Raw genomic sequence first — 9136 nt, 5'->3', positions numbered from 1 at the left:
GGGGTTCACCGAGGAACCTCCTTAGTTGGTGGGGGGTTCTTGCAGGAACCTAACTGCTCAACTGAAAGATTTTAATTTGAATTTGAAAGGGCGGCAGGTGCAGGCACTTAACTGAAAAATGTAATTATCTCCTCAGTTTAAGGTAAGGTTTGTCCCTTGTGTGATCTAAATTGATATTGTTTTATGATGATACCATTTATCTTTTCATATTTGTGCAACTCTTTCTAAAAACAGAAAATGGACACAATTCAAAATGCATATCAATTAACAAAGAGGTAAGACGATGTAGGCTGTATGTCACGTTCTGACCTCAGTTCCTTTGTTTTGTCTTTTGTTTTAGTATGGTCAGGGCGTGAGTTGGGTGGGTTGTCTTTTGTTTTAGTATGGTCAGGGTGTGAGTTGGGTGGGTTGTCTTTTGTTTTAGTATGGTCAGGGCGTGAGTTGGGTGGGTTGTCTTTTGTTTTAGTATGGTCAGGGCGTGAGTTGGGTGGGTTGTCTTTTGTTTTAGTTTCAGGGCGTGAGTTGGGTGGGTTGTCTTTTGTTTTAGTATGGTCAGGGCGTGAGTTGGGTGGGTTGTCTTTTGTTTTAGTATGGTCAGGGCGTGAGTATGGTCAGGTGAGTTGGGTGGGTTGTCTCTGTTAGTTTGTCTATGATTTTCTATTTCTGTGTTTGGCCTGGTATGGTTCTCAATCAGAGGCAGCTGTCAATCATTGTCCCTGATTGACGACCATATTTAGGTAGCCTGTTTTCCATTGTGTTTTGTGGGTGGTTGTTTCCTGTTTAGTGTTTTTGTTTCACCTTTCAGGACTGTTTTTTTTTTGTTTTGTCTAGTGTTGCATATTTCATTAAATAATATGAACACTTACCACGCTGCACCTTGGTCCTCCTCTCCTTCCCCAGAGGACAAGCGTTACACTATAAGAATATGTTGAAGGCTAGCTCTATTGGGTGCAGATGACTGTACTGCTCACTTTTGTGTCTGCAGGTATACAGACGAGGAGGTATACAAAGGTATGTCAGTTGGTATTGACTTTTTCAAATAGTTGAAATTAGGTTAATTTTAGGTTCTGAATGAAAGTTCCTTGAACAGGATACAATACAGTAAATTATGGTACATTATTGTTACGCACGCCTCTATGAAGAGGGAACGCAACACCCTGCACTGAACTATACTCTACTGTGCTGTACTGTTGTACCACAGAGTTTCTAAACCCAGAGGCGAGAATTCGCAAGAGAATTGAAAAATTCTTCCTTCCTTTTTTGCCGTTTTAATTTACGTCAAAAAACAACTTTATTCCGAATGAGTGCCTACGATTTGAAAGGCCTACACATTCGCAGTTCGATATGAGACGGCCGTTATACCCGATAACGTGTTTCTGCGCAGGTGCTTAGATAGCCAACATAGCCATGACATATCCTGCCAAGTGTTATCGCAGATTTCTCTCAGAGAAACAGTTTATGCCGATCTTCATACATTACTATCTTTGGTTGTACTCTACTGTGCTCTACAGTACTATATTGTACTTCTACTCTACTTTTCTTTACTGTACTGTAATGTACTGTGCTGTTCAAACTAGTGAAACAGATGTTTGTGATTGATTCAGATTTGGTCCAGTTAAATGTTTGTGCCAGATCAAGGCTGGTCTGAACTTGTGAAACATAAACGTCTATGATTGGTTCAGATTTGGTCCGGTCCGTGGATGTTGAAATCAAGGCCGGTCTGGGCTGCAACAAAATAATATTGAAGTTTATGAATGCCCAAGCATGTGATAGGCCTACTGTTTGTTAAAGAAGCCGTTGCATTGGCTGTATTGTATTGGCTGTATTCCTGTGACTAATCATTTAGGCTATTTAAGCTCTAGATATCAACGAGCCAACCTTATGAGGAGTTATCCTGAGCCTATTGGCAACGAGAATCAATGTGTTTACAGGAAATGCAGAAATATTGTTTTTTTTCCATTATGATCATCTCAAACAAATGTGAAACCACTGATTATCAAGACAATTTAGCCCATAGGGTGAAAGTCCTGGACAGTAGCCTAATTTTCCATCCCATATTGTTCATTTGTTAATATGACATTCACATCGAAGCACATTTTTTTAGTTGATTGGGTGCCATTTAGGTTAGGCTATTTGATTGGGTGCCATTTAGGTTAGGCTATTTGATTGGGTGCCATTTAGGTTAGGCTATTTGATTGGTGAAATGTTCATGCTGTAAAAAAGTGTCTGTCTCATGACATTGTCATAAATTTGATCTCCAGAATGTAGTCTACAGAAAAGGCCATATACTCTTTCTACCATAGGCTATAACAGGGGTACTCAACTCTTACGCTACAAAGACTGGAGCTTGCTGGTTTTCCCTGATATGTAATTGCACACACCTGGAGTCCCAGGTCTAAATCAGTCCTTGATTAGAGGGGAACCATTTGGAAAACTGCAGTGGAACTGGCTTTGATTTTGAAGGGGCTATAGGATGCATGCTTTATGTTTTTTACGATACGTTGACGGAGCACCGCAGCGGTGCGTCTCCATCAGTTCCGTGGAGAGGCGCGCTCCTTTTGTTTTTGACAAAGTGGGCACTGCTTATCACGAGGTGGCATCAGCACTCACATGAATAGCTCAAATGCCACTGGGGTGAGAGAAATTGCCATTCTTGCTGGGGAGAATTCTGTGAGGTTTATGTGTTGTTGGAGGTGGTCTTGGTCAGTTTAGCTTGGAAGATGCCGACCTCATCAATCTGCCGCCATAGGTGGCCGCTAATCCTACCTAATGGGCGGGCCGGCCCTGTTGATGGGATTGAACTTCAATCAAAGTAGCAGCATGCCCAGTCATCCAGCCAAGACCGAAGATGGCCTTTGAATATGATTTACTTGGCAGTTAGTGCAGAGTACATTACTTTCCTTTATAAAAACGGGTTTGGAGAAATCTGCCATCTTGATTGGTTGAAATTGGATTCTAAACCTTTGAGAATTCCTTGTTATCCGCACTGTCTGAAGTAGATTAATCCCTCACTGAAGTTGTACAGGGAGTCAAAGTATCAATACGCCAACTCCAAGCCTTGACCAAAATAAAAAACATGGAGGACAGTTTATTTTGCCTCAGATCCGTAACCAGTAGCCCCCCAATAACATTGTCTCCAGAGTGAACCTGCTAGCCAGATTTTAGTTATTTGAGCTAGTGAAATAATCAGTTATGCTAACTAGACTCAGAACCTACCGGTATGCAGCTGGTTAGCTAGCAATGGATACACCACGGTCAACAACTGGCGACTAGTTCGTTTTCAGACAAACATGTTTGACTCATAACTGGTTTCTGCACTGACCACCACATTTCGGAGGATAACTGACTGAAATCAAAGATTATCTACCAGAGGCATCGCATGCATGGCAGGTAGCCTAGTGGTTAGAGCGTTGGGCCAGTAACCGAAAGGTTGTTTGATCAAATCCTCAACCGGACAAGGTAGAAATCTGTCATTCTGCCCCTGAACAAGGCAGTTAACCCACTGTTCCTAGGCCGTCATTGTAAATAAGAATTTGTTCTTAAACTGACTTGTCCTAGTTAAATAAAAAAAATGCTCTATGCTGAAATGTAGCTAGCTAGCGATCATGCTAGTCCATTGGCAAATAGTAGTAGCCAACCATGTGTCTTTTTTCCCAAGAGCTTTATGGGCACATAGGCTGTTACAGGAACCAGAGATTCGCTGTTCATACAACTTTGAGCATGTTCTGTGATAATATCAATCGTGTCAAATGTTTATCAATCTTGAGACAATAAACAACATTCTAAAGCTTGAAGCTTCTGATTTCAATGTCTGTCTACGCATGAATGTAAATAGGTGCATATTCCATGCTATGTTATCAACTTGTTTTAGTGCCCAGGAACTACGTACCAACTTATTCTCGTGAATGGAGCACATATTTAAATCAGATAACGGTAATTAACTGACATTCCATTCAATGACCGGGGCTGCATGATTTCAGTCAGTGGCTTGGGAGAACTACTTTTTGGAGTGTAGTGACATGGCAACAGTCAGAGGGGTGGGGGAGACATTCATTTCAGAAGTTAAACGTCTCGCAACCCAAACATTATGTATTTTCTTCCGAAAATATTTATTTTCAAAGGATTCTTTTTTATAACAACATGAAAGCATTAACACGTTGCCAGGTAATTACTGGAGTGAGTCATCACGCAGAACCACTGCTGTGAGTTAGACTGTTAGTCATCACGCAGAACCACTGCTGTGAGTTAGACTGTTAGTCATCACCCAGAACCACTGCTGTGAGTTAGACTGTTAGTCATCACCCAGAACCACCGCTGTGACTTAGACTGTTAGTCATCACCCAGAACCACTGCTGTGCGTTAGACTGTTAGTCATCACCCAGAACCACTGCTGTGAGTTAGACTGTTAGTCATCACCCAGAACCACTGCTGTGAGTTAGACTGTTAGTCATCACCCAGAACCACCGCTGTGAGTTAGACTGTTAGTCATCACCCAGAACCACTGCTGTGCGTTAGACTGTTAGTCATCACCCAGAACCACTGCTGTGAGTTAGACTGTTAGTCATCATCCAGAACCACTGCTGTGAGTTAGACTGTTAGTCATCACCCAGAACCACTGCTGTGAGTTAGACTGTTAGTTATGACCCAGAACCACTGCTGTGAGTTAGACTGTTAGTCATCACCCAGAACCACTGCTGTGAGTTAGACTGTTTTGAGTCATCACCCAGAACCACTGCTGTGAGCTAGACTGTTAGTCATCATCCAGAACCACTGCTGTGAGCTAGACTGTTAGTCATCATCCAGAACCACTCGCACTGCTGTGCAGTTTTTTGTTTTTTTAGTTAGACTGTTAGTCATCACGCAGAACCACCGCTGTGAGTTAGACTGTTAGTCATCACCCAGAACCACTGCTGTGAGTTAGACTGTTAGTCATCACCCAGAACCACTGCTGTGAGTTAGACTGTTAGTCATCACCCAGAACCACCGCTGTGAGTTAGACTGTTAGTCATCACGCAGAACCACCGCTGTGAGTTAGACTGTTAGTCATCACGCAGAACCACTGCTGTGAGTTAGACTGTTAGTCATCACCCAGAACCACTGCTGTGAGCTAGACTGTTAGTCATCACCCAGAACCACCGCTGTGAGTTAGACTGTTAGTCATCACGCAGAACCACTGCTGTGAGTTAGACTGTTAGTCATCACCCAGAACCACTGCTGTGAGCTAGACTGTTAGTCATCACCCAGAACCACTGCTGTGAGTTAGACTGTTAGTCATCATCCAGAACCACTGCTGTGAGTTAGACTGTTAGTCATCACCCAGAACCACTGCTGTGACGTGTTACAATGCTTCAAGAGGGCCACCATTGTTCCTGTTCCCAAGAAAGCTTAGACTGTTAGTTATGACCCAGAACCACTGCTGTGAGTTAGACTGTTATTCATCACCCATTGATGACGGGATCAAGATGAGCAGTCAGACACCACAATAAGTCCTGAGACTTGGATGACAGTTAGCTACCCCCCTTCTGTCAGTTTGAGCATCTTGTGAGATGAGATGTACTCTGGAAATCCTCAGCTGTTAGTAATTGGCATTGAGTTGAATGTTCAGCAGTTTTTTTATGAAGAACTAATATAAGAATCATATGCAGTCATCAATGGTGGAGAAACTTGCCAACGTATTTAATTTCTGGCAACACATACTATTTTATCAACAGCTTTGTACAAATGAGAGCTTTTGTCAAGGTCAAACTAAGAAGCCAAGTTCCCGAAACTGACAGACTGCCAAAGATAATAACAAATGACCAGATTTTTTCTGGATGATGATCATAGATAAACAAAGAACCAAAACCTGATCGTACCATTGGTCCAATCTCTCCCGGGGATCCGGTTTCTCCCCTCTCATCTGGGAGAAGATATGTCGTTAAAGATACAGGTTACTGGGTTAGTAACAAAGATGTTTCACTTCATTGAATACTGTATGTCTATTGTTAGGAAAAGGTCTGGAGGCCAAGGCATAAACATCTTCCACCCTTACCCTTTTCTCTGGCATTCCGACAGAGCCAATCGTGAGGCAGCAGGACCCTTGAATACGAAAGACAATATTTTCACAAAGCACAATGAGGCATTGCTGAAAATCAAATAACTCTCTTGGCCTCCATAGTGTTTTAAAGTGTAGACTATTATCTCTCTCCATTTCTGGAAGTTTTTGACATGCTACATTCCCTCCCCATCTGGTCTAAAGGGGCCTGAAGTGTGCAACTGCTACACTGAGTTGTTTCTAATGAACCTTGCCATCTGTTTAAACCCTCTTAAACACTGGTCGAGAACAGCCTGAACATGATTGGTATACAGAGCACCATTGTGGTGCTTCAGACAGGGCTGCGGAGGTGGTGGTGTGGGGGCCGTTTGCCTCGTCTCGTCCCCTGGCACAGTGGGTTGAAGTCGGGTTGTGATCCTCACCTTTGGTCCCGGCGGGCCCGGTTTCCCTGGTTTCCCTGGATCCCCTTTTCTCGCCCTGCATGGATACACAGTTGGAACATGTTAGAGTGTTATTCAAATTCCAAATGTGTCCAAGCCATGCAGCTCCACACAGAGAGGAGCTTACTTTGCCACCAGTCAGGAGCCTGGAGCCCTGCATGGTCCTAGTGGGCCCAGTTCACCCTGTGTGGGTCAGGAAGAAGAAACAAGCACTTCTATTCTATAGTCTCTCAGCTTTAATAGGTTTATCGTGCTATCATGCTATCATCACCCAGAACCACTGCTGTGCATTAGACTGTTAGTCATGACCCAGAACCACTGCTGTGAGTTAGACTGTTAGTCATCATCACCCAGAACCACTGCTGTGAGCTAGACTGTTAGTCATGACCCAGAACCACTGCTGTGAGTTAGACTGTTAGTCATCACCCAGAACCACTGCTGTGAGTTAGACTGTTAGTCATCATCACCCAGAACCACTGCTGTGAGCTAGACTGTTAGTCATGACCCAGAACCACTGCTGTGAGTTAGACTGTTAGTCATCACCCAGAACCACTGCTGTGAGTTAGACTGTTAGTCATCACCCAGAACCACTGCTGTGAGTTAGACTGTTAGTCATGACCCAGAACCACTGCTGTAAACAAGACCCGGCAGTGGTTACAGGCACAGTGCAATAGCTACTGTTGTGGTGGGTTTGAGTACTGAATAATCCCCATACACATCCTGCATATGATAACTGTTAGCATAGCAACCACAACTGTTTGATTTAATAACAGTATTATTAAAACTTAATAAAACATTATTCCTGAGTATTTTAAAGGTTTTTACAGTTGGCAGAGTTTTAGACCGTCTAGAAACCTCACTGTTTCGCCCGATAACGCAGATTCTCCAGACTCACCAGGCCCGCCCTGGTTTCCCTGGTAAAAAAAAGATAACAGACATGGAGGGAAAAAACATCAATCACATGGTATAATGTACGGCTGGACTTTTCAACCCTGTTTTCAGGAGAGTTAAATGTCCTGTAGGTTTTCGCTCCAACCCTAATCTACCACACCTGATTCTAATAATTAGCTGGTTAAATCAGGTTTGTTACAACTGGGGTTGGAGTAAAAAACTACAGGAACAGACTAAGCGGAAAAGATATCTGTGACTCTTTCTTCCGTTATGTCAAATCATATTTCAAGATGTTCCCCAAACGTCTCCCAACATGTGGAGGTCGTCTGATGCGAGATTGATAATGTTGTTATCATACAGTATGCTGCTAGGAGACTGACGTGTACTCACAGGCTTACCGTCAGGGCCTGGTAGCCCTGTTCTTCCTATCGTGGCTCGGGAGACCCTGTACAGCAGGTCACATTGGCATTAAAACCTCCACAGGCTCTTCCACAACCATGAACTTGTGATTGATCACAAAGTGACATCAGGAGGATGAAAAAAAAAACTTTTGCTATCATCTCATTTTGTTTTGAATAACAGATTGTTCAAATAAATACTGCAGTAATAATGGATGGTCTATCTAATGATTGACGATCTACAGCGATTCCTGCCCGCACACACTTCTAGAATGGACTCAGTGTAATAAATCACACAGGATGTGGTTGCAGGGCCTGTCGCAGATAATTGAAAAGTTTTAAGCTCTGGTGTCAAAGCCACCGGGGGGAGAAGACTAAACAATCTTTCAGAATACTTTTTCTCATATAATAAAGGCACAGGAAGCAGGAAGCTAAAGAAAGATAACAGGAAGCAGGTGTTATAGAAAGTGAGACAGACATATATATATATATATATATATATATATATATATATATACACAGTGGGGCAAAAAGTATTTATTCAGCCACCAATTGTGCAAGTTCTCCCACTTAAAAAGATGAGAGAGGCCTGTATTTTTGATCATAGGTACACTTCAACGATGACAGACAAAATGAGAAAAAAAAGAAAAAAAATCACATTGTAGGATTTTAATGAATTTATTTGCAAATTATGGTGGAAAATAAACTTTCGTTATTGACCAAATACTTATCTCAATACTTTGTTATATACCCTTTGTTGGCAATGACAGAGGTCAAACGTTTTCTGTAAGTCTTCACAAGGTTTTCACACACTGTTTCTTGTATTTTGGCCCATTCCTGCATGCAGATCTCCTCTAGAGCAGTGATGTTTTGGGGCTGTTGCTGGGCAGCACAGACTTTCAACTCCCTCCAAAGATTTTCTATGGGGTTGAGACCTGGAGACTGGCTAGGCCACTCCAGGACCTTGAAATGCTTCTTACGAAGCCACTCCTTCGTTGCCCGGGCGGTGTGTTTGCGATCATTGTCATGCTGAAAGACCCAACCACATTTCATCTTCAATGCCCTTGCTGATGGAAAGAGGTTTACCCTCAATCTCACAATACATGGCCCCATTCATTCTTTCCTTTACACGGATCAGTCGTCCTGGTCCCTTTGCAGAAAAACAGCCCCAAAGCATGATGTTTCCACCAACATGCTTCACAGTAGGTATGGTGTTCTTTGGATACAACTCAGCATTCTTTGTCCTCCAAACACGACGAGTTGAGTTTTTACCAAAAAGTTCTATTTTAGTTTCATCTGACCATACGACATTCTCCCAATCTTCTTCTGGATCATCCAAACGCTCTCTAGCAAACTTCAGACGGGCCTGGACA

The sequence above is a fragment of the Oncorhynchus tshawytscha genome, linkage group LG16 (assembly GCF_018296145.1).
Source record: "Oncorhynchus tshawytscha isolate Ot180627B linkage group LG16, Otsh_v2.0, whole genome shotgun sequence".
Lineage (NCBI taxonomy): Eukaryota > Metazoa > Chordata > Actinopteri > Salmoniformes > Salmonidae > Oncorhynchus > Oncorhynchus tshawytscha.
The sequence above is the reverse complement of the archived record's forward strand: the minus strand, read 5'-3'. Positions refer to the sequence as shown.